At 47.1% G+C, this 25996-nt stretch overlaps 1 long non-coding RNA gene and 1 pseudogene across 1 annotated transcript; both read right to left on the bottom strand.

The window, feature by feature from the left end:
- Positions 1-1300: 1300 nt before the first annotated feature.
- On the bottom strand, positions 1301-1419 carry LOC120620611 (uncharacterized; annotated as a pseudogene).
- Positions 1420-9083: 7664 nt separating this feature from the next.
- Positions 9084-25869, bottom strand: LOC120620250 (uncharacterized). Its single transcript, XR_005657789.1, has 3 exons — positions 25449-25869; positions 10511-10594; positions 9084-9795 (listed from the first exon to the last, which is right to left on the bottom strand). It is a non-coding gene; the product is annotated as an uncharacterized LOC120620250 (long non-coding RNA).
- Between the last annotated feature and the right edge of the window lie 127 nt (positions 25870-25996).

The following is a 25996-nucleotide window of genomic DNA, read 5'->3' as shown; positions in this document are numbered from 1 at the left end:
CCTTGCGACAGAGAGGGAGGAGACCTTTTGGTGCCCCTCTTCCCTGGCCTGTTGGAGGGGCTTTTCTCTTGAGCTTCGAAGCCAGTTCCCTGCTCCAACGCCCCCAGCGAAGAGCAGAGCCTGGGCCTGGGCGGGGATTTGGGATGTGGCGGTGGGCAGAGGCCGGTCACAGTTGGAAGAAGGCCATTGGTCTGACGCCCGGTGACGGCCCAGAACTTCCCCGGCTAGCACCGCCTCCCTTGTAGGCATTAATGGCTCCGCGGGATGACCAGGCCTTGCTTAGGGCCTCGTCCCTCAGACACCAGTTCTCTTCCGAGTCCGAAACTAGAGCAGGAGGGACCAGAGCGACGAGAAGAGATGAGAACGAGACCCAAAGACCAAAGGGAGAGACGGGGAGAACCGCGAGGACCAAAGGGGGGAGAGGAGAAGGAAACCCGCCAAGAACGCCCCAGGGGCGCTGCCCAGTTATCCGGCTCTGGCCCCCGCCACGAGGCCCCCCAACTCCTCCTAATGCCAGAGGCGCTGAGCGGGGCCGTAGCACAGTAGCGCAGCCGCGCAGCGCCACTTGCCGGCTTTGGGTGGGATTGCATTGACCAAGGGGTTGCCCTGGGCCCGTCCCTCTGGCTCTGACTCTGTCCAGTCCTGCCAGATGGCAATTGGGGTGAGACGGGCGTCCTACGGCTGCTTGCACTACTGGGGCACAGGGGGGAATAGGGGTGGTAGGCAGAGAAGCCGAGGCTCTGCCGAGCCTCTAATCATCTATGCTCTCTCACCTTGGACTTAGCATCAACCTTTTCAGACTGGATACCTCCAGGCGACATGAGATCTGGCCCCTCTCCAAGTGTTCCGGCTTTTGTGACCAAATATTTGCAGACCACTTGGCGGCGAGCACTGGGGAAACATCTCTGAGATCCATGGAAACAGGGATTTGTCTACCTTAGCAAGGGGAGGCCCAGGGTTGGGGCAGCGCCAAAGGAGGGGCATTTAACCGGCCCTGGAGCCCTAGAGTCTTTCAGGGTGGACCACAGAGTTGTTCTGGAATACAGAATGTCATCAGGCTGTGTGGTGAGGGGAGGGAGCAATGAGAGTGGAGGGCAGGTCCAGCCCTGTGGCCTAGAACCAAAACACGAATTTCATCCCACCAATGGAGGATAACCCTTTAGTGTGTATGTACTGCAGAATCCAAAGTCAAGACATTATGTTTTTTGTTGTTGTTGTTTTAATTTTTAAAATTATTTATTTATTTTTAGGCGAGGCAACCCTTGGTTGACCTCACAGATTGCAAGAAACTTGTTTTTTACGACTACAGCACCTGGTTTTCCTAGGTGGTCTCCCATCCAAGTACTAACTAGACCCGATCCTGCTTAGCTTCCGAGATCAGACGGGATCGGGCTTGTTCAGAGTGGCTTGGCTATAGACTAGGACACCATGTTTTGAAAAGCCAAATTTGGGGAGGAGCAGGGGCAAGAGTGGGCTCAGAGGGGAGAATGAGTTGATCCGAGGGGTCTGAGACCATTCCTGCTCCCAGTGCAGATCCTGAGGGGGAAAAAAAAACTGGGTAGAATCAGGGTAAGTGAATTCAGGGTAAAATTGGGAGAGTGGAGTGAGAAGGGATTGCCAGTAAGGAGAGACGAGGGCTTCCAGAGGCCAAGATGGGGAGTAAGGGGATTTTGTTCCATATGGACATTCAAAGCTAGCTGGTTAGACAGACACTGGACCTCTCTTCCAGTCTATGCTGGATGTCCCAAGGGAAGACCTTGCCACATGGCCAAGGGAGGACTCCAAGGGCAGACAGCATCAGAGCACAATGCCTAGGCTCTTCAAGGTCCAGGACAGTTGTGAGAATCCCAGCCCACACTGAAAAAGTTTGAAGAAGGAGCCGGAGGGTGGAGAGACCCAGACACTTGTGAGGGGGCAGCTGGAAGGGGGCCCAGAGAGAGGGAGGTCTTTATTATTCAAGATGGCAGAGCACATTACATGGGGGGGCTGGAGTCACTAACTGGAAATACAGAGGAGGATAAGAGGTGGAGGGGTCCCTGAGGAGTTAAGGAGACTCAGGAGGAGGGGCTCTTCCTCCCTAGGGGGAGAGCATGGCCATGAAGAAGGAGGCAGAGGGTTCCCACTTCTCCAGAAGCTTTCTGCTGAAGGAAGGAAGGGGTTCCTAGGAGATTTAGGTTTGAAATGAATACTGCGAGTTGGGGAAAAGTTTGGGTGGGCTACCAGGTCTTGAGGTCCCACCCTCTTGGGGATGACAATCTCCCGAACCTGGCCAGGGGGCACCCTGTGAGGCTTCCTGGAGGCTCCAGTGGGGGCTCTGGCTCAGTAGTGAGGTATAAGCTCCTGCTTTCCTCCCGTACACTTTGGTGGATAGCAGCAGGACCCAGGGTCTGACTTAACGCCTCCCCCAGAGGAAGAACTGTTCCCTCTTGGGGGACCCTGAGACCTGGTCTGATGACCCCACCTCCGAACAGGAGGGGCAGCATTGGCAGAGAAGGGGGAAGGGAGAAGTGTCTCTGTCTCTGTTCCCACTTCTGCCCTGCTTGGACATACAAATTAAGGCGGAGGTGGGGTGGGGTGAGATTCTACTGGGCAGGGACAGGGAGGGCTCCTGACATTTACCAGGGTGCGGGCACAGCTGTTTGCGCCCCAAAGCTAGATGGCAAAGTACACATTGCGGATGAAAAGGGTCGCATGTGGGGCGTAGGAACCAGGCAAATTTTATTGACCAGGTGCTCCAGCCTAGCCTGAACTGCATGTCTTGGAGCGACTAAAGATCAGGTGCGGGACTCCGCGGAAATGGGGCTGCGTTCAGGACGAGTCGAGAGAATCACGGCTGAGCCAGAGACTCTCCAAAAGCTCTAGAAAAAAACAGAGTAGGACCGTGGGGAGAAGGCTGTGCGCCTTCCATTATCCACCCACCCCCAGGCTGGAAGGGTACAACGTGCTCCAAGAAAGCCTTTCTCCCTGCGGAGTGGGGTGCGTACAGATCCGAGGGTGCTTGGTGGGCACGCGGACGGGCTCTCCAGGCTCAGATCTCCCGAGACCCCCGATCCAGCTGCCGTCCCAGCCACACTTCCTCTCCCCACATACCTAGCCTGCTCTGCTAAGATTCAGGAACAGGCGCCCAGCCACGCGTCCGGTTCAGGCGCGGGTTCCCAGGCGCGCAGACTCCAGAGCGCATTGGCTGGGAGCCCTGCGCGGGGGCTGCTGCATCGCGCCTTCCCCCAGTTCCTGAACCCCGGGGGGGAGGCAGGACAGCACCGCGGGCGGCAGGCCAAGGAAGAGGGTATCTCTGGAAGAAAGCCAGGGTGGGCGGTACGTCCAGGCCGAGGGTATCCCAGGCAAGGGGCCCAGTATTGGGGCTCGGGCCGCGGCGACACACGTAGGACGAGAGGCGCAGCCCCATGAGCAGGCACGGGGCGTGGCCCACTGTGTGGCAGCTGGGACTTGCTACGTGCTTGTATCAGGCGCCTGTGGGCAGCGGCGGCGGCAGCAGCTGCAGTGCGAGCAGCGGCCGGCTAACAGGAGCCTCCCCACCCAAGCCGGGTACTCCCTTGCCCGGCGCCAGGATGCTCACGTCGATGGCCGCTCCGTGTGGAGGGCCAGGTGCTGGCTCAGCTAAGTCTGGGCAGGCGGTAGAACTGGTGGGTCTGGGAGCCGCAGCGGAGGAAGCTACAGGCGATTATTTAGTGACCGGTGGATCCAATTATAACTGCTGGATGGCCCCGGCCCTGCTTGCCTCTGCGGTACCCTCTGGGCTCCCAAGGGTAGGGAGAGGGATGGAGAAGAGGAGCCCAGGCTGCTGTGTCAGGGACGTGGGTTATTGGAGCACCCTACCTGAGTGAGCCTTTAGCTAGAACTCATCTTGATGTTCCCTTGGGGGCTCTCCTCCTCCCTGCAAGGAGAGGAACTGCCAGGGCACAGGGGCAAAGAAATGCCCCTTAGCCAGAGCTTTTGCAGGTGGAGTACCAGCAAAGCAAAGACAAGGAGGCTGGCAGAGCCCTGATAGGTAAAGCAGAGCTGATTTTGGGGTCCCTCTGCACCATTTCAAGACCCTTCTGTTATCTCATCCTTGGGGGACTATTCCTTGTCCTCACCTAACACAGCTCTCAAATCTGTCCCTACACTCTTCTCTTCTCCTACCCCTAGCTTCTCCCTACAAACCCATTTCCCAACTGCAGATGGATGGATGCTGGGAAACACAAGTTTGGCCACATCGAACCCTCTGTAAGATGGTTAGTGGTTCTCCAAGGCTTCCAGAACAGAGTCAGTCCCTTCTTATACCCTCGGCCCTGGCCTGGGCAGGATAAGTCCCTATTAATCTTTAGCCTCCTCTCTGGTCATGGTCTGCCTCAGATCACTTCCTCTGGCCAGTCTCACTTTTTCTTGCCTTACCCCCAAACCCATGATTGTGCCAGTTCTGTGCCTTGGAATGTCCTTGCCTTCCTTCTCAACCTGGTGAACTCCTACTCATCAGGATACTATTTAAATGAAATGGCCCGCACCGGAATAGTCCCCCAGAGCATTCCTCTGCGCCTGTCTGGGCTTACCACCCCCTTTCTAGAGGGCAGAGCCTGACTCAGTCTTGCCTGAGCCCCAGCCCTCAAAATAATTAGATCTCACCCAGTAACACCACTCCTGGGGCACCTTCTAGATCTCTGACACTAGGTAGGGATCTTGAAATACCTTATTTTGACCTCTAAACAATTCCAGAAAATAGGACAATTATTGATTCCACTCACCAGTGATGAAACTAAGGCAAACTGACTTGTTCCAGATTATCTGTTGGGCAAGCGGTGGGAGGAGTGGGGTCTAACCTAGATCCCCAGGTCGAGTTCCAGTTTGGGGACCCCAGTTGCAACTCTCCATGGAGACCTCCCCGCACCCTCTGTCTGTTCAATAAAAAGGAAGAGGTGATTCTGGGACTGGGGGAACATAGCCTGCCTTTCCTCTCAGGTCTCCAAGTCTAGAGGGGCGGGTATGTGTGTAGAGAATGGCACCTGCTTCTGAGGCATGAGGGGCCCTAGTAAACTCTGGTGATCTCCTGGGAGGTTTAGAAGCAGCAGCAGCAGCAGCCCTTCCCGCAAAGGTCATTGGAGCCCAGCTTAACGGGAGTGGGTGTTGGGGGAGAGGTAAATGCCTCAACCTTTCCTCAGTTCCCTCATTTGTGAACTGGGGATAATGATAGCATCCGTCTGGTCAGCTTGCCCTGAGCATTACTAATGCAGATGTGGGGCTTGGCACCGTGCTTGATACACAATAGGTGCTCGATAAACGGTTGTGGCTACCATCTATTGCTGTTGACGTTGAAGGTTGCCCAGGCCCCCTAAACTGCCAGTGAAAACACTTTGATGGAGGGGTGATGGCGCAGGGACAGGTGTGGGGTGGAGGTGCAGAGGAAGCCAAGCCGGAGAATCCTGGAGGACAGCTTAGAAAGTTGTCACTGCTGCGCTCCCGTGGGGCCACTTGGCCTTGAGAGCCGCCTGGAGTGCGCAGTGGGTAGGTGAGGTGGCACGAAGCAGACTGCCGAGGACGCCTGGCGCTGCCACCCCCTCTCTCTTTAGGGGCTGTGGTGCCCCTGGAACCTGGGGGGACCGCGGCCCAGCCCGGGGAGAGGTTTAGGGCGCCCCCTGGAGGTAGCTCGGGAAGCTTCTGCAAGGAGACTCAACATGAAAACTGACCGATTGTGGTCTGTTGTAATGGAGGTCTCTGTGGCAGTTACAATATTTAAGAGCTATGAGTAGCACAGAAAAATCTCGAAAACACAATGATGAACAAAGAAGGACATACCCTGAACAATGATATATGTTCAGTGTTTGAAGTTTAAATACCAGCGATACCTCTGGCTTGTTTATGGCCACATTGGAACAGAAGGGTAGGGGGTGCCTGCCAGGTGGAAGTGTGCGGAAGGCACTCAGCAGAGGGAGCCCAGAGCCAAGCTGGGGGAGCAAAATGTAAAATAGCTTGATGGTCCCTGGGTCTCCCAATTTGGGGCACAAAAGAGCTCAGTACCCGGCCCAGCCCTGAGCCCAGAGGCCCAGTGACAAGAGGCCCTCACTTCCCCCACCAGAAGTCTGGAGCCAAACTGCATGGCAGGTGATAATCCTAATAGCCCATGAGAGCAAACTCTCCTTTCTGGGGCTCACCTCTCCCTTCATCCACATGACAGCCCCCTTCTAGACATTGACTGATCATGGCTTCAGACTATTTGCACATGCCTTCCACACACACCAGACCAAGCCCTCGATGGGCTGGGCCCATGTCTGCTTCCTACTTGTGCCCCCACCCTCAAGCACGGAGCCTGGTCCCCAACATGAACTCTGTCCTAATGACAGTGAATGAGCAAATCTATTTTGCCACTAAAAAAATTATACATCAAATGCTAGTACTAGGGGAAAAAATAAAGCTGTCCCTGTGCCACTCTTTCACATCCTAGTCCTGTTCTCCATGGACAACTGCTTCTAACTTAAATTTAAAACCATAAACTTAACTAATAATTACATGTTACATATGTATATATCTGCGCCCACAGCCCAGATGGAGATTTCAGCTCCTCAGGGGGTTCCCTGTGCCTCCTCCTAGCCAGAAGCCAAATCTATCACCTTAGCACTACTGACATCTGTGGGGCTGTCCTGTGTATGGTAGGATGTTTAGCACAATCCTTGGCCTTTACTCATTGGTGTAGGTAGAATAATTCCTCCCCAGAGATGTCTACACCCTTATCCCTGGAACCTGTGAATATTCACTGTACATGGTAAACTTGCAGATGAAATTAAGGATGCTAATCAGCTGAAATATAAGCACATCATCCTGAATCATTCAGGAGGGCCCAATGTAATCCCAAGGGTTCTTCAGTGTGGAGGAGGGAGGCTGTCAGAGAGGTGACAAGGAGAACAGGTTGCAAAGATGCACCTTGCGGATGGAGAGGCCATGAGCCATGGAATACAGGCATCCCTAGAAGACGGAAAAGGCAAGGAACTGGATTCTCCCCTAGAGCCTTTAGAAGGAATATAGCCCACCTGCACCTTGATTTTTATCAGAGACCCATTTTGAACTTCCGAATTCCCAAATTATAAGATAGTAAATTTGTGTTGTTTTAAGCCACTAAATTTTTTACAGAAGCAAACAGGAAACTAATGCAACAGTAGATGCCACTAACACTCCCACTCCACAACCAAAAATGTGTTCTTGGGGGCAAAATTGCCTCCAATCGAGAACCACTGACTTAGATTACAAACTGTTATTTTCTATCTGTTTTAGGTAGCATCAAATGGCTTCCTACTAATTTGGATGAAGCTTTGGCTCTCTTGCACCCCTAATACCCTTCTCATCTCTCCATTCTCCGAATATCACTTTATCTCAATTTTGGTTAAATCATCAGCCAGTGTTTCTATTATTACCAAATAAATATTGTTCTCTGCTGAGCCAAATAGTGTACTATGATTACATCTCCTTTCTCATTGTGCTGTCACTATTTTACTTTGTTTTTTATATATTTACTTTGTTATTTTCCCACAAATGTTCCAAGAGATATGTCAAGCTCCTTGCGATAACTTTCCCTGATCCTCAAGCACATGAGATCACCTACCATCAGTTCCATATTTACTCTGGAGATCTTCCTCTGGGAGCTGGGAGCCTCCTGCCCCAATCCGCACATCCATTTTCTAAGCTTCAGCACAGGCACCATGCAAATGAGGATATAGGAGCTATGTAATCTGTCCTTTTGATATCAACGGCTTTCTGCTGAATGGAAGGTTTTTCTGGGTATAGAATTTCTGAATGGAAATCACATTCTCTCAGAAATTTGAAGAAACTTCTAGCTTCTAGTTTTCCAGGATTACAAGTCAATACTTCTTACAGGTTTGAATTGGTTCCTGGATCCAATTGCAACGTGGAAAGGGGGAATATTCCCCACCCAATAAGCAATTCTCAGACGCCAGCAGGCTGTCTAAGAATTCAACTCAATTCTGACACTATCTACCTGGAGGTGGTATCAGATTCCACAGGTTAAGGGGTCAGTTCTACAATACTGCTCCCAACACACTTCAGATGCTAGCTGCAAGCCCAGACTCTTACCTGAGTTTCTGACCAACTGGCTATAAATCAGATTCCCATGACCCCCTCCTCGAGTTTGGTTAATTTGCTAGAGAGGCTCACAGAAATCAGAGAAACATGTTACTTACTAGATCACAGGCTTATTAAAGAATATGACTCAGGAACAGCCAGATAAAAGAGATGCATAGGGCAGGGCATGGGAAAGGGCATGGAGCCTCCATGCCCCATCTAGGTACACCATTTTCCCCACCACGTGTTCACTAATGTAGAAGTTCTCCCCAAAAGGACCAATGTTCTGTCTACCTGGGCTTTTATGGAAGCTTCATTATAGAGTCATGATTGACTAAGTCATTGGCCATTGGTGACTGATTCAACCTCCAGCCCCTCTCCTTTCCCTGAGGTGTTTGTGGTGTGTGTGTGTGTGTGTGTGTGTGTGTGTGTGTGTGTGTGTGTGTGTGTGTGTGTGTGTGTGTGACAGAAAGTCCAATCTACTAATCACATGATTAGCTCCATTGGATTAGGTGCTTTCTGAAGCACCTAAGGATCCATCCTTAGGTGCTTCAGAAAGCCACCTCAGTAACCTAAGAAGGTACACTTAGAAAATTCCAAGGGTTTGGGGAGCTGCGAGCCAGGAACTGTGGATAAAGACTAAATAGCTTACAAATTACAATATCGCAGTCTACCCCCTAGTCTTAGAACTTGATCCCTCACAGCAAAACAATCATATAAGTCAGGATACTGGCACATTACTAGAATCTCATTCAGTCATTAATAATTATCCAGTCTATCATCATATGTAAATATCTTTCAGGGCAATGCTCCTGAGGTTTGCAGGCTGCCATTCAACTCTGTCATGTTCCAACAGTATGGGCGGTCTCAGCAAACACATGGCTTCACCCTTTCAGGCATCTAGTATAATGGAGCTAAGAGGCAGTACCATCTTGGGCTGAGCCTCTCTGCTGCATAACCCAGTTATTCATCCCTTTTTGCCCTTTGCTATTGTTTCTCCTTCTCTCCATTTGTCATTCATTTATCTTTACCCAGATTTCTCCATCCTTAGAAGGGATGTTAGGCTCAGCCACTGTGCTGGTCTAGATTGCAGGCAGCAATGCTAGTCTAGGTAGTACCTCTTCCTCAGGCCACTCTCACAGGGTAGGGTCATACAGGTACAGAACTTATGGGCTCTCCTGACCACTAGGCAAAACAGCACCATCTACTGTCAGCCCAAATTCTGCCTGATGGGGTGAAGGCACAACCTGCCCCATCAGGTCCTTAGGAAATCTGACATAAAATTACCCCCGTGCCCCACATCACTCCAATCTCTGCCTCCGCCTTCACATGGCATTCTTCTGTGTCCGAGTCTGCATCTCTTCCTTCTTAGAAGGACAGCAGTCATATTGGATTAGGGTCCGCCCTAATCTAGCATGAACTCCATTTGATTACATCTGTAAAGACTCAATTTCTGAAAAAAGTTACATTCACAGCTGGGGGGAGTAGCACTGCAACCTATCTTTTAAGGGGACAGTTCAACCCACAACAGAGATAACAAACTCATATTTCTTGAATGAATCTAAGATGAAATGGACCCTTCCAGGACTTATGATGTAATCCAGCGGTCCATGAACCCGTCAGCTCTTTTATGGACTTATCGGTTCTTTGAGTTCTGCTGCTCAGCCTCCCTCCCACAGCCTGCAGAAACCAGTCAGATTTTCCAGAGCTTTCACTTGCTGAGAACCTGTCCTGAAAGAGTGAGAAAAATTATTCTCCCATTAGATATTGCATCCCACTCCCTTTGCCTCCAAAAAACCCTGGGCAGTTTTTTACACCTGCATAACAAAGTCCAATCTAACAAAGAACGGACGATCTGGATGTTATTAAATAGAAAGAGTAAGAACATGAATCTAAGAGCCATTTCTTGCAAGACCCATGAGTCAGAGCACCAGGAAGAACACTTATTATCATGAAAAAAAACTTAAGTTTTTACTCACCAAAATTTTTTTTCTGTTCTTCTTTATTTCATGTTAGTTTCAGGTATATAGTACAATGATTAGACATTTACATTATTTATAAAGTGATCCCCCAATCACTCTAGCACCCATCTGACACTACGCACAGCTATTACAATAATATCGACTATATACTCTTTGCTATGCTCTAAGTCCCCATGACTGTTTTGTAACTACTAATTTGTACTTCATCCCTTCACCTTTTAAACGCAGTCCCCCAACCCTCCTCCCCTCTGGCAATCACCAGTTTGTTCTCTGTATCTGTGAGTCTGTTTTCATTTAGTTTGTTCATTTCTTTTGTTCTTTAGATTCCGTATATAAGTGAAATCATATAGTATTTATCTTTCTTTGACTTATTTCACTCAGCATAGATTCATCCATATCATGGCAAATGTTAAGATTTCATTTTTTTTTTAATGGCTGAGTAATATTCCATTGTATATACATACCATAAAGGTTTACCAGTATAATTACTTTCTTAAGAATCCTCCCTGCTTCCAGCACCCGCAGTTGAAGTCCTGGTCCTGGGACCACTGCATAAGGAAGAAAAAAAGAAAGTCGCAGTGATGTGGGGAAGAACTCAAACCAGCATCCGCTCCCACACCTTCCCTAGATCCCTAAGCCCCAATTCATGTTGAGTGTGAGCACACACTCAAGAAGGCATGTAAGCCAGCCTGCCATGCCTTTATTTTCTGCTGTTTTAGACAACCAATGTTTTAATTGCCCATTTCGATTCTCTATCAAACTTGTACTGAGGAGGACCCCTCTCTGCCCATTGTGGGACATTATCAGTTGTAAAGGGTGCCCCTTGGTCTGAAGAAATGTAATCTGGTGGTACAAACTGGTGCAGTATTTTCCGTTCCAATCCTTTTACAGGATTTTGAACATTTGTATTTGCCACTGAAAATGCAAAACCTAGTTCAGAGTTAAGAGTCTGTTAGGACTCATTTACAGCCCACCCTCACCCAGGCTACTGGCATTGTCCAATGTAATCCACTTCCTTTGAAGTATCTTCCCCAGAGCCATCTGCCGTCTAACTCTTGTTGACAGACAACAGTTCTTGTTGGCATTTTGTACCTTACAGGGTGCAAGAAGACTATGTCTAGATTCAAACCATCTCTGCACTGCTCCAGCCCATGTCCACTCATGTCATGGGCCCAGGTGGCCACTTCAAGTGAGCACACTGAAAGGTGTCTACCTTCCAAACCTTCCACACTTGGGAGGGGGTTCTTCAGATGACATTAACATGTCCTACTTTGATGCACCTCTCAAATTCCCACAAGGATTTGCACAGTCGTGCCCTGACTAGATGACTAGGCCATTGGCCACTGACTCCACTGGGCTGATCTGTTTTTACCTTCTTCCATCAGAGTGGTAGCCTTCCAAACAGGATATTGTCCATTCACTGTGGAACTGCCATCCATGAACCAAACAGCTCTTTGTTGGTCAGTAAAGAACTATCTATAGGGCACTGTCTAGGTGACAATAGAATCCAGCAGCTCCTCACACCATTCCGAAGTTGGTCCTAGGGGAAAAGAGGCTCCCTGCTCGTATCTCCTTGTGTTCCTTGGCAGCATGATCCTGTACAAACCATTCCCATTTTATTATCAAACTCTTTGGGGCACTACAATACCCATTAGAGCGTTTCTCTGATATCACTGAAGACGCTGTGGGTATTTCAGGTTTTATTTTATGTCATTTAGTCATAGGGAGTAGTTTCAATTTATATTTGAAAGCAAGGTAGTAAATGCCGCTCAAATGGAAATTCTCTTGGTCAAAGTCACAGTAGTCATCACTAGGAGGTGTTCATGGGGTGTTGTCATCAGCCCCAGTCTACACTCCACATGGACTATTGCAAAGAAATCTGTCCCCACTGGCACTCCAGCTTCTGTTTCACACTGCGTAGGTTCAGGCAATTGCACAGGTACACATTTAGCACATCCAATTAATGTGGCTTGATGGGTGGATTTATGTGCCTGTTTTACAAGATTAGGAAGAGACATGATCCCCAGTCAGATACAATGTCCATCCCCATAATATAATCAGGTAAAAGAAATATAGCCACTTCACATCAAGCCTGATCAAATGTACCAATTCTCCTACTGTTACCTGAATTCCATCACCTCTTATGTTTCTAACTGTAGCCCCTATTAGGACTTCATCAACAGGTCTCAGTTTTACAATACTAGGTAGGGAAGTATCCCCCAATAGGACATAATATCCCTCCCCACAAAACATTAGGTAAAGGAGACACAACTTCTTTATGTCAAGCCTATTTAAATATACCAACTTTCATAATCCTATCAACCATTACATTTTTCATGTTCTCTCAATCTCTTTGAGTCAGAGATTCAGCAACAGGCTTTAATACTATAGTTCATGGGAATCCCTTATCAAGGAATTCTAGAAACTTCTTTTCCACCCTGACCATTTTACCCACTTTTGTGCAAAAGGCTGTGAGTTCCCCCAGTGAGGGATCGAGCCAAGGGACCTGGGCCTTTTTGTCAATCTTTAACTTGATTAGTTGGCCTAACTGCTGTCCGTGGTCAGAATGCTTGTGTAATCTTAAGTTTGGCAGGCTCCACGATGCCTTCCTTCCTGGAAGGAAGCTACAGGTGTGCTGGGAAACTTGGCTGTTCGAGTTACGTCATGTTATGCAAGACTGGCCCACAAGGAAGGCTCTGGAAAAGCTGAGAGGTGCCCTGTGAGTAAGCCACGGGCCCAAGGTTTCCCCAACTGTTCCCGCACCCCAGATCTCTCCCAGGTCTGTGTCCATCTGTCTGTCCATTACAGACTGACAGCAACCTCAACTGTCTTTTTTCAATAGGGCGCAAATTAGGTGCCCATGAACTGCTCATAGCATCCACTGACTCCTTTAACATAAATGTCTACTTTAAAAGAAAAAGAAACCTATTCCTCAACAATGTCTTTTCTAGGAAGAGGAAAGAGATTCCTCGGCAGATGTCACCAGCCCGAGCTTTCCATAAACAAACCAGAGGAATTTCACAACGCTGGAAGCAAACATCTCAAAGCTCAGCAATCCAAGGGAGCTCCAGCTAAATGCTCCCAGCCAGCAGCTGGCATTGCCCAGAGGATGAGGAAAAGCTCCCTGGTGCTCTCTGATCCCTCCAGGGCTTCCAGGTCTGGACTGAGTCAGAAACTACCCTCTTCACTCAGAGGCTGAGCCCCCAGTCAGAACTGGCAAGAACTTTCTAACATTTTTATCCCCACATACCAGCACCACGAGGAGACCTCAGAGGGTCTGCCTTCTCCTCTGGCAGGCAGGTCTGAGTGCGACTGCCACTCAACCAGTCTCAGTAACCCAGAGGGGCTCAGGAACACAGCTGGGTTGGCAACACCCAGTTTGACCCTCTGCTTCCAAAACAGTTTGCCTCTGGAGGTTCTCACTTGCCCTGTCTCCTCCACCAGAACTTTAGCCATAGAAGAGGCAGTAGCTCGTTGAGAAGAGAAAACTTCAGTTTAGTAAAAAAACACAGATCATGACTAAAACATTTACATCCACGAGACAGGGGAAATCATGTAAAATCTATTTGCCAAACCCCGAATGGTCCATTAGGCAATTTAAAATGTCCAGGGGCAGTGCAAACAGGCTTTCCTGGGTTATACTGTGGACAGATGCGAAAAGTATGGTAGGTGCTTTTCATGGCCTTGTTAATATTTCCTCATCAATAATGATTCATAAATGCCATCACTTTGTCAGTGGACCAATGGTTTAATGCATGTACAGTAGTTAGGAGTGGAAACTTTAGAGTCTCCAGTAGAACTGTGTCCAAACCAGAGCTTTATTTATTTATTTTTTTTTAAATCAAACCAATAATTGTCATATTTCCAATCTTGTTTTTCTTTTTATGAAGCCAATTCTTGGGTGTCTCTGGCCAGTTTTCCTGAATTATCAGCTGGGGAAATATCCCTTTGGACCATGACAGAAGTTTGACTGTTGTTGGTTCCTTTAAGGGCAGGATTCCATATAAAAATGTCACCGAGATGATTTCTTATAGCTTCCAAAGGGTCAAGTTCAGAATGCCCTGGATCTTAATAGCTAATCCATCCAATAATTCCTGAACATAGGGCTATGTCTAATTTTATTTATACTGGAAATAAGGAAGCCATGTTGCTTCCATAACATTCCAAAATCATGAGCTACTCTGAAGGCATATCGACTTGTCAGTATAAATGTTGGCCTTTTGCCTTTGGCTGAAATACAAGCCCAAGTGAGGACATATAATTCACATAAGTAGCCAAAGGTAAAAATGCTACCTCAACCACTTTGACAGGGATTATAACAGCATATCTAGCACAGTACCTACAATTTTTATTTTTAAATGTAAGCTGACTGTAAACCATGAGAAATCAGCACTACCCAAAGGAGTCTCTGACAGATACTCACAAGGGGTCAGGAGGTGATCCGTTAGTGCCAGGTAGTCAAAAGGAGCTTTGTATTGGAAGGGAAGAGTAGCTGGATTAAAGTTATGATGTGAAAGTTATGTGAGGTGACTGACTGAAAGATGCTGGGCGTGATGAGTACCCATGAGAGCTTCTATTGCATGAGTTATGAAGATGGTTAAAGGGGATCTCACAATTTCTTCTGTGAGTATAATCAAGAGGGTAGTAGCAATAACAGATCTAAGGCAAGGGGAGTACTCGGTTGCTAACTATAATACCCTAGGGGTCTATGGTGATCACTGTCTTGGGATGAGTACCCCTTCCTTTTTGTGTACAAAAAAGGAATCTGATAATTGGGATGCCCAAGAGCTGAAGGGTTCAGTGAATTCTTTAAGGCTTTAAATGCTATGTCATCCTAGTCTTCCCATAAATTGGGTCAGGACTGTGATTCTTTAGTAAAACATACAGAGGCTTTGTCATGAGAAAGATTTGGGATCCAGTTTCAACAATAGCCAACTAGCCCAAGAAAATCTCTCAACCAACACTGTTTCGGGTCTTGGGAAACTTTGAGAAACTTGGCCCCATGAAGCCTACCTGGATACAGGCATAGTTCTTGCTCTGATATCAGATGTCCCAAATATTGAACCTGAATTTAGACATATTGTAATTTTTCTTTGAGGTTCTGGACAAACTGCCAACCTCATCCCTTGTTTTTTTACAGGTAAAATGGAGTGTCACTGGGACTAGTGCAAGGGATAATGAGGCCCTGAATCCTGTGATTTTCTCTTATAGGCTTAATGCCTCAAAGGGCTTCATTACTTATGGGGTATTAATTCTGGGAAAGGGTTTGAGAGATCTATTTGAATCTGATTAGATGTATTGTGGATTCTGCCATCAGCTGATGGTTTTACCCAACTGGTCCAATAGGGACAAATGATTAGTGCTCTCAGATTCAGCTACAGTGTGGTCAGAAATGCTGAAGGGTCATTTAGTTCACCTGATTGGCTATTTTGACAGCTACTGTCAAGTTCTAGAGTTATTTCTTCCTTTCCAGAGAAATTCTAAAAGGATACTTCTCTAGAAGGCTCAGTCTAATAAATGAATAGGGGCAGAAGTGCAAAGAAAGGGTATTGTTAGGTTTGCCAAAGGAGGAATGCACAAGGCCAAAGGGATTAAGTTTACTGTGGCATGTAACAGCTAGGCTGAGCCGAACATGGCGTCAGCCCTGAATGTGAAGAGACTCAAAGCTTATATGGGGCTTAAGGCAGGCGTTTTCGACAGGAGTTTTCTGAGTGGGTAAATTGGTGGGTATAGTGGAAAGTCCCTTAGTCCAGTGAAAAAGGATGTGAGCATGTAGCTGTTGCCAACCTGGATGTTGCAAGGTCCAGTTCCCACATGAGGGGTAGGGGATAGGGCCCTCCTGGACCTAATATTCCAGCCTTTTGTTTTATAGAATAGGATGGTGACTCCTTCCGTAGCTGCTTCCTGCTGAATAGGGGCGGTGGGATTTGGTAGTGAATGGTTGACGGGAGTGTGGTAGTGACTGGTAGTGTCTGCCATCCAGAGGGCTTGGTATTGTGACCCGGAGTGAAGTAGCATGACTTCTGCTAGGAACTGGTTAGTAAACGCGTGAAACGGTCCTGAAGGAGAGAAGAAATCTGGCGTAGTAGGCAAGGTCCCAAAACCAAAATGAAAAAAATCAAGGTTAGAGGCCCTATAAAGGGTAGGAGCCAGGTATCCCAAGATTTCGTCTGCCATTCTCTAATCTTGTTGTGGCTTTGTCCTTTAGTTTTCTAGCTGCATCTCTTACTAGTCCTGATTGGTTAACATAAAAACATTATTCCTCTAAAAAGAGACAGAAACCTCCTTTTCTAGGTGTCTGTAGGTCTAGCCCTCTTCTGTTTTGTAAAGTGATGGCCACTAGGGAGTCAATTTGATCCTGTAATTGAATTATACTTTTTGCAACTTCATCTAGGCTTTCCTGGAGATCATTGGATAATGCTTCAAAGTAATATAGAGTGTTGACAAGTCCCCCTATGCCTGTTCCAAGTGTAGTAGTAACATCCAGTGTGACTAAGAGTGGGATGACCTGAATGTGAAGAGACTCAAAGCTTACATGGGGCTTAAGGCAGGCGTTTTATGCCTTATATAAGGCAGTCCTTTTATGCCTTATATCTCTAGTGTGTGATGGGAACTGGTAGGGACTGATTACTGGGGGCTACATCTATATTTGGACAGAGGTAGACTAGAGTGCAAGTTCCAGTCCAGTTAGTGGGAAGGTAGAGATAAGTGCTAGTTCTACATAGAAAGAAGACTCCTTTGTTGGGTAAAGTGGAAACATGTACGGAGAATAAATGAGTAAGAGGATAGGTTGTTCCTGTGTGTCCTGACTGGGGCTCGGAACTCCAGGCCATAAGAGTTGTAGCCATAGCAGCTCCAATCAAGGGGGGATAAATGAGTAGGAGAATTAGTAGGCTTGCAATGAAAGTGTTGGAGAACTATAGAGACAATTGTAATCCAAGGAGGGTATGGAACAGTTGTAAGAGGTTGCAAGGACTGTAGGGTAACCTGTGAAGCAGATGGGTTGTAGGAAGAGACCATTAGCCTCTGGGGAGACTCGGTAGTCTATCCGTTGAGTCCAGTGTCCATTTGGTAGTTGGGTTGTAACTGGTTGCATAGATTGGCGGGTAGGTGTCCTACAGATATGTTGCTACTGGTCCTTGTGAAACAAAGGGGAGCCTTGGAAATTAAATGGGGATGTAGAGTTGTAGGTCCTATTACCAGTATGGACGGATGTGCGACCTTTGCAAGAGATTGGGTATAGGTATTGAAAAGATTAGAGGCTCGATTAGCCTATGCTGTGGAGTAACCTTCAAGTAGAGTATCTGCCCTTTCAAGGAAAATGGATCCTTTTTCTTTTTGATATGAAAGGGCTGTCTGTACATGGTCCCATTTGGTGAGAGGAATGGGGAGTGCAGAATATGCCGATGAAGCAGGGGAAAGGCAAAGCCAGTAGTCCTTGGCTAATGTAGGGCTGGACTTACTGAGAAGAGAACAGGTGGACTGAGAAAGCACTTAAGATGAGTAGAAGTGAGAAAGCTCTGTACAAAAGCTGAAGAGGAGGCAGATGATTGATGGGAGAGATGAGTTAATAGGGTGGAAATGGGAGGTGTCCTTGATCTATGTGATGAGGAACCTTGCCCCAAGGATCTACTAGGTGAATGATACTGGTCCATGAGAAATCAAAGTGTCCCTGTAAAAGTGATTCCTATAAAAAAAGTTAAAATGTTGAGATGGAGAAGAAAGGGAGACTGTGCTAAGGCTGAAAGCTGAAAGAATTTATTGAGGTAGTGGCTTATCTGTTCTGAACGAAGGGGAGAGTCTGAACCTTACAGAGGGGATAGAGACAGTAAAGTTCACTCATTTGTCCTCTTCTTCAGAAATTCGGGTTAGCCCAAGCTTTGTAGATCCGATGGAATAGCTGTGGTATTTGGGGGTGTCTGGTTGCACTTGTTCCCTTGTTGAACTATTGGAGATTCATTTTAGCCTGGAAAGATAAAACCAGGTTGGGTGTCCGGTAATCTTAGCTGCAATTGGCTGGTTAAAAGGACCTGATAGGGGCCTTGCCATCTAGGATTAAGATCATCTGAGTAGAGATCCTTAAGTAGGACCCAATCACCAGGAATTACAGGAATAGGTGGGAGATCTCCTGTGAACAGCTTTGGCAGAACGTGGTCTGCATGTTTTCTTAGAATTTGTCTAACTAGATTTAGTATGGGTATGTAACCTCCTAAGGGGGATGTTGTGGTTGAAGAGTTCCCTAGAAGGAAAGGTCTTCCATACATGAATTCAATGGGGCTGAGAAAAGAGGGGGCCCGAGGGGAGGTGCTAACGCACATAAGGGCAAGGGGTACGAGCGAAGTCCAGGGTTCTTTGATCTCTAGACTAAGTTTAGTTAACTGAGTTTTTATTAAGTAGTTTTTCTACTTTTCCTGAGGATTGAGGTCAATAAGGAGTGTGTAAGTTCCACTGAATAATGAAGGTGAAGCTGACTTCCTGTGTTATTTATGAAGCCTTGGCCATTACCTGACGGTAGTGAGGCAGGTAGTCTGAAGTGAGGAATAATATCCTTTAGAAGTGCCTGGGTAACTTCAGAAGACTTCTCAGAGGTGGTAGGGAAAGCTTTGACTCGTCCTGAGTTGTCTACAAGGGTTGGTAAGTTTTCTTGTGGCGGGGAGGGGCATGTGTATAAAGCTGACTTGCCAATCTTGTCCAGGGTTGCTGTCTCTAGCCTGGTGGGAGGGTAAGGGGAGGAGACTATGGAGCAGATAGAGCAATTTCTTGTAATATCTCAAAAGAGAGTGTTAGTTATTACAGATAATGAGGGGTTTTAGGAGCTGTAAAAGTGGCCTAAATCCAATGCGTAGTCAGTTATAAATATCTTATAGGATATGTTGAGCTTAGCCCTATGGTAAAATATGCTTTCCTTTAGCCAAGGGTCTTCCTTACCCGATACTCTTTAGGAGAGTATTGTGGTGTGAGATGAGGAATAGCTAAGAGTTAGGAGGAAGTGGGTGGTTGCCACGCTGCCTTTTATGATGGGGTTGTTTCCTGCTTGGTGCCCCTTACAGCAAATTACTGCGGCTGACCCGGGGAGACGAGCAGCCTTAAGAAGTTTAAGAATTAAGGGGGCGTCGGTTATAGGAGAGCCTTTGGTGGTAAGAAATCCTCTTTCTTCCCAAATTGAGGTATGTGAATGGAGAATATGGAAGACATATTTGGAATCTATATAGTTAACCTCTTGTCCAAATGCTAAGGTTAACGCTCTGGTGAAGGCAATTAATTCTGCCTTTTGAGAGGTAGTCCCTACAGGAAGTGGATTAGATTCTAAGACCTCTGTGAGAGAGACTACTGCGTAGCCTGCCAATCTTTTCCTGTCCTGGGAGAAAGAACTACCATCATTAAACCAAGTGTGTGAGGCAATGGGTAAGGAAGAGTGTGTTATATTTGGGAAATAGGGAGTCTTAAGGTTGAAGATTTCTATGCTAGAGTAACATGGGGGACATTCAATAAAGATTATGTGAAAGTTTGTATCCTAAAGGGAAGGAGATTTTGGGTCGCTTTGTGTTATGGGGTCAGAGAGGTTATTTGAAGAATAGACTGTGATGGGTTGTCTGGATGTGAGTTTCTGACTTTCAAGTTAGAAGAGTGGCCGCTGACATTTAGACTGGCTGGCCAGCCCCAAACTGTGGTATCTAATTGTTTTGACAGATAGGTGACTATCTGAGTGTCAGGTCCCTGAACTTATCCTAAAAGACCAAGTGCTATTCCTTTCCTCTCTGTAAAGTTTAAAAGTTTTGATGAGGTTGGGAAGGGCAAGAGCTGGGGCTGATATAAGGGCCTACTGTAACTTCCAGAAATAAGGGCTAATATTAATGGTTGAAGGAACTTTAGAGGCCTGATATAAAGGGCGAGCTAGAATTCTGAAGTTAGAGACCCAAATACGGAAAAACCCAGCTAAACCGAGGAAAGAAATGAGGTCCTTTCTGTCTAAAGCAATGGCACTATGTTGTGCAGGAATGGAGAGACTAAGATAAATGACTTGAGGAAGAAAGTTGGGCCTTCTTAAGAGACACTCGATATCCATTTTCAGCTAAATGATTTAGGAGACTAGCTGTGTGTTTATAAGAAAGAATAAGATGGGCTACAAAGGAGATCATCTACATAGTGGAGAAGAGTGCTGGGATGGAGAGCTAGTTTTGCTAGATCTGATGCTAAAGCTTGTCCAAAGAAATGGGGATTATCCCAGAAACTCTGGGGAAGGCGAGTTGTTGGGACTGATGAGTAAAAGGATCTGTCCAGGTAAAAGCAAAGAGATTCTGAGAGTCTGGGTGTAGAGGAATGGTGAAGAATGCATCTTTTAGGTCAATTACAGTAAAACGGGAAGTGTTTGGGGGAATAAGGGATAGGATGGTGTAAGAGTTGGGTACTTCTGGGCGGATTGGGAGAACTGCCTGGTTTATGATGCGGAGGTCCTGGACTAAGGTGATCTGAGCCATCTGGCTTTTTGACAGGTAAGATAGGGGTGTTGTATGGGGAGTGAGTGGGTCGTAGATTTGGAGATAGAAGGCGCTGTATAATGGGTTGGAGGCCTCGTCTGCTTTCTAAGGATAAGGGGTTATTGGGGTTGACAGGGATGTTGAAGGGTCTTTTAATTTTATGCGGCTAGGAGAATGGTGTTGAGCTACTGAAGAAGTGGACGTATCCTAGACCTTGGGTGTGACTGGAGAAGTTGGGACAGGGAATGTATCTGGTTTGGGCTCAGTGAGGAGGAGGAATGGGTCTGAATTAGAAGTGGGAGAGAGAAGCGTAAGGGAAGCTCTGAATTTTGATAAAATGTCTCTGCCAAGGATTGGGGTTGGGCACCTAGGAAGGACTAGGAATGAGTGACTGAAAAGTGTTCCTAGTAACAGACAATTTAGGAAGGGTGCAGTTAGAGGCTTGGAGATAAGATCAACCCCTACAATGGAGACTTGAGGTGGGAAGATAGGACCTGCAGTTCAGGTAAGGCAGAGTAAGTGGCCCCTGTATCAATAAGAAAGGAGATTGGCTTACCTGCTATTAGCAGAGTTACCCTGGGCTTCGAAGGAATGATTGGTGTAGGGGCTGTGGGGCCCAGGCACCCTCAGTCATCAGTGGCAAGGCCTAGTAGGCTGGGCAGGTTGAGGTTGTTGTTCCAGCTTTTCGGAGGGAATAGATGTGACCCTTCCTTGAAGGGGTAGGTCACAGTCAACTTTCCAGTGACCTTTATTGCCGCAGTGTGGTAAAGGGCCTGGAGGAGGACAAGGATTAGGGCAACCTATGGCCCAGTGTCCCTCCTTGCCACACTTAAAGTAGGGGCCTGGAGGGTTCTGCCTTAGGGAGTTGCTTATTTTTGCGGGAGCCTTGAATAGCTGCCACCAGCATCTGGCATTTAGCCTGATCTTTTTCAAGCTTTTTATTTCTTGTTTCCTCATGTCTATTATTGAAAACCTTAAAGGCAATGTTTAAGAGGTCCCTTTGTGGGGTTTGAGGGCCATCTTCCAGCCTTTGTGATTTGCATCCGATGACATGAGCCAATTGGGAAATGATATGAGGATTTAGGAAGAGGAGAACTGCTGAATAGGGATCTAGTTTTGTGCATTTTTGGAGATCCTCTGTTAAGCAAGAAAGAAAGAGGAAGAGATTCTTGGCTGGACGCTGGCTGATCTTTTTGAGTTTTTCATAATTCACTGCCTTCTGTGCTGATTTTTGGAGTCCTGCTATGAGGCAAGTTACCATGTGATTTCGGTGTCGGTGGCCTGGGGAATCTATCTGGTAGTTCCAGCTGGGATCCTGTCTAGGAACTGTTACTGCTCCCACTGGCTGTTGATTGTCTTGCTGGTGGAGGTTATCAGCTTGACTCTGAGCGGCTAGCCAGACTCTCTCTTTTTCTTCAGGGGAAAGAGTGGAAGAAACAATAATGTAGAGGTCATGCCAGGTAAGATCATAGGATTGAGTTAGATATTCAAATTCCTTAATATAAGTGGTAGGGTTGATGGAGAAAGACCCCAACTTTTTCTCAATCTGAGAGGTCGGCCATGGAGAAAAGGATAGGAACACGGACTATACCCTCAGTTCCTGCAAACTTCCTTAAAGAAAATACAGTGGCAGGTTCCTGAGGATGAGTTTGAGAATGTGTGTGTGGGGAAGGAGGGTTCTGAGGGATCTGGGCTGGATCTGAGAGGAAAGAACGGGGGTGTCTGGGGGGGAGTTGGCTGAAAGAGGAACATATGGGGGTGGGGGGCCTAGGGGGTGTTAGCCTGTGATCGGTGGGATTGAAAGAAGTCTTGGTTTCAGAGTTAAGGGAAATAGTCTGGAGTGAAGAAGTAAAATGTGATAGAGCAAGATTTACAAAGAGAAGGCCTGGACATGGGGAACTTCAGACTACTTTCCATTGCAGTGACAGAAGTTGTCAAGATCTCGTAAGTCAAAGGTGCCTGTTCTCAGGCTATTGAAAGCCATTATCCAATTTATATTGTAGACAAGCAGTGTTATAATAGAAGATGAGACGCTGGGTTTGATATCACCCTCAAGGCTGAGGTTGCTTAGGTTCCTTAAAAGGCAGCCAAGAGAGATGGTTTTGGAGGGGGTTGAGGGTGTGTTCCCCATGATGAAGAGGATGAGGACGATAAAGAAAAAGAGAAGGGCGAATGGAAGACCACAATAGAGGGAACAGCTCTTTGGGTGGATGGCCAGACAAAGAGTCTGTCTGGTAGAGGAGAGGGGTCCTTTCAGAGCTGGATGTCCCTAGTTCAGAAAGATCTCATGCCAGGAGGCCAAAGAGTCTTCTGACCTAGTGTTAGGTTTTGCCAGAGAATGAGAGACAGAAGACCTGCGAAGAGGCGGATAACCATTCACCAGAAAATTAAGTGACCAATGCGGACCGGCAGGTCAGCAATGAAAAGGTGAAGCTCCTGACTCGCCGTCCTCCCTGGCTGGGTTCGAGGATTTGGGAAGTTAAGGCTAAACCCCTCAGTGCCCGAGGAAGAGGTAGGATCCGAGGTAAGCCCAGGCGAGCTGCCACAGCCCACTGCTTTCTGGGTTGCAAATCAATAACCTCGGGACCCAGAGGAATGGCCACTAAGCCTGTACCAAATCCTCCCTGGTTTCGGCACCAAATGTTATGTTCATTGAAGGAGGAACGCACAAGGGATTAAGTAAAGTTTATTGTGGCATAGTAACAGCAAGGCTGAGCCGAAGATGTCGTCAGCCCCGAATGTGAAGAGACTTGAAATTTATATGGGGATTTAAGGCGGGCATGTTCAGTGGGAGTTTTCTGGGCAGGTAAATTGGCAGGTATAGTGGAAAGTCTTAGTCCAGTGAAACAGGATGTGGGCATGTAGCTGTTGCCAACCTGGATGTTACAAGGTCCAGTCCTCACATGAGGGGTAGGGGATAGGGCCCTCCTGGACCTAAAAAGTATGTCTCTCTTAAAAGGCCTAAACAAAAGTGATAGGTTCAGAAACCTGTTGAGGTTTACTTAAGATCCAACAATTAGAACTGTTTTATTACTCCCAGGCAGGGCTGCTTTACAGTAGTGGGGTTGAGCTCAGGACAGAGATTCATTTCCAATCTGGAGAAAAACCCCTATAGTTCTTGGATCCAAGTCATTGGGGATTAGGGGAACCTTGGGAAGGCTGATTACAAGGCTGCAGGTGCTTGAAGCGCTGAAATCTTTTACAATGTCCTGGCTCTTTATAATAACATTAGAAGCCAGGAGGCCTTTGCTTTTGTATAGGGGCCTTCACCTGCTGGAGCTGAAAATCTAAATTCTTAGCAGTTTTACTTCTAGGTGACTCATTTAAGATGCGAGCCAGTTTACTTGCCAAACTGACCAAATCTAGAGTGGACTTGGTTTCCCATTCTATCCTGGTCCTTTTAATGAAAAGGGAAAGGTCTCTGTTCAGCCCATTAACAGTTAAAAGCTACCTGAGTGGAATCAATATCTGAAGGCAGGCCGGAATTTTGTTGAAAGATGATCTGAAATAGATTATAATAGTCATGAACAGAATCATTATGCTTTTGTGAGCAGGCCTGAATTTTGTTCCAATCTATAGGCTTTAGAAAGCCTACTAGAATTGCTCAGTGGAGGTCTATAGCGAGTTTTCTAGCATTTTGCCAAAATTGGAGTTTGTTTGTTTTTTTTTTTAATCCCTTTCAGGATGTTCCTATCCAGCCAGTCTCATCCAATGCAGAGCTTGGTCTTCACTGACTAGCAAATAAACTAGCTTATATAAATCGGAAAACCCAGGCTGATAGGTTTCTCCAGTTACCTTAGTAAATTCTATAACTATGGCTCATAATTAAGCTTTAGCCCAAAGAACATGTGAAGCTGGAGGTCTATAAGGATCCTCAGAAGGCTGCACTTTAAGTTCAGAGAAAGTCACCAGAGGTGGAGCTGCAGGCAAGAAGCTGGTAGTGCAAGGCCAGACAGTGTCAAAGGAGAATTTGAAGAACCAAAGGGCTCTGGAGCAGGAGCCTGAGGCAAAGGAATGGAGGGGAAAAGGCAAGACAATGCTGGAAGGGAGGAACACGAGGCTCTTGAAGCCATCTTCTGTCTCTTTAAAAATTCAGTGGCTTCAGTTAATTCTAAAATTCTACTGCGCAATGAAGGAACTTAAGATTCTTGGTAAGCCTCAAATAATATTCAAAATAGGGATTCTGTTCATCTTTGCCAATTTTAGCACTAGGATTGTCTAATTTGGTCTTAAGAAAAAAAGTTTGGGAAATCTCAAAGGTTCCCTGTAACAGCAGCCATTGATATTCTAAATTACTTTTGGTCAGATAAGTCCATTTACTTAAATATGCACAGGACGAGTGACCACGGCCTTTAAACATAATTTCAGCGGGAGTGCCTTTAAGAGAGACATTCTAAAGATAACTGAGTTCCCATTTTCAGAGGCTTTTCTCTAGATCAAGGACCTCAAACAGCCTAAAACAACCTGCACATTAAAAAAGTTTAGTCGAGACAATGTGCTCCACGAAGACACACAATAAAGGCTGAGGCAGAACTTCAAACCAGGCTGAAAAACTAGTGCAGCCCCACGGGAAGCAGCCTAATCTCCCGAGGGCAGGAGTCCCTAACCCCTGGGAAGCCGATGGGTACCAGTCCACGGCCTGTTAGAAAACCGGCTGCAGCTTCATCTGTGTTTGCGACTGCTCCCCAGCGCTAGCATCACCGCCTCAGCTCCACCTCAGCTCATTGGGCATTAGACTCTCATAGGAGCACCACTCCCTGGGGCCAAAAAGGTTGGGGACTGCTGCCCTAGGTAGTCTGACCAGAGTGTGGAACTAGCTCACAAACAAGGCTTGGTAATAAAACAAAAAAAAAAACTTGAAACAGTTCTCAAAGCCTGGAGAGCTTCAGAACAAGTGGCGGAAGCTCAGTTCCAAAAGACTTACCCTTTCCAGCTCCCGAACTGGAGAAGACAGTGAGCTCAAAACAGGTCTGTGGGCACCAGCACCTGTTTGCTCCCCAGTTGGGAGCTATAAGGGTTTCTTCTATGGATTCCAGAGGACCCCAAATTTTGTCCATAAACAAAAGTAGACTAGGTATCGCCTCACCAAAGAGGATTTATTGGCGGGGGTAGTAGAAATGCAATCTTCACCACACACGTGGTGAACCGTACGCAAACCCTGCCAGGACAAAGATGGAGGAAGTACTTTATAGAGAAGCATAGGAAGTTAAGGGGAGGGGGCTGATCCAACCATGGAGCTCTGTTGTAACCCTAGAAAACTTCCTGTAGGACTTTCCTGACAGGGTGTGAGAGCGCCTCCTACAGGCCCTCCCGATTCCTGTCTAGGTTGAGGTCTCTGTCGACCTTTTTGAGACTGGCAACTTTCGTGGTTGGAGCCCTTGGTTGGCTCTCCACGAGGGGAGGGCTGCCCCAAACGAGGGTCCAAGGAGAGAGAAGCCCGAGGCCTCGGAGGTGTCAGCTGGGGATAGAGCG

Source organism: Pteropus medius, unplaced genomic scaffold, assembly GCF_902729225.1.
Source record: "Pteropus medius unplaced genomic scaffold, Ma_sr-lr_union100, whole genome shotgun sequence".
Taxonomy (NCBI): domain Eukaryota; kingdom Metazoa; phylum Chordata; class Mammalia; order Chiroptera; family Pteropodidae; genus Pteropus; species Pteropus medius.
The sequence above is the reverse complement of the archived record's forward strand: the minus strand, read 5'-3'. Positions and strand labels throughout refer to the sequence as shown.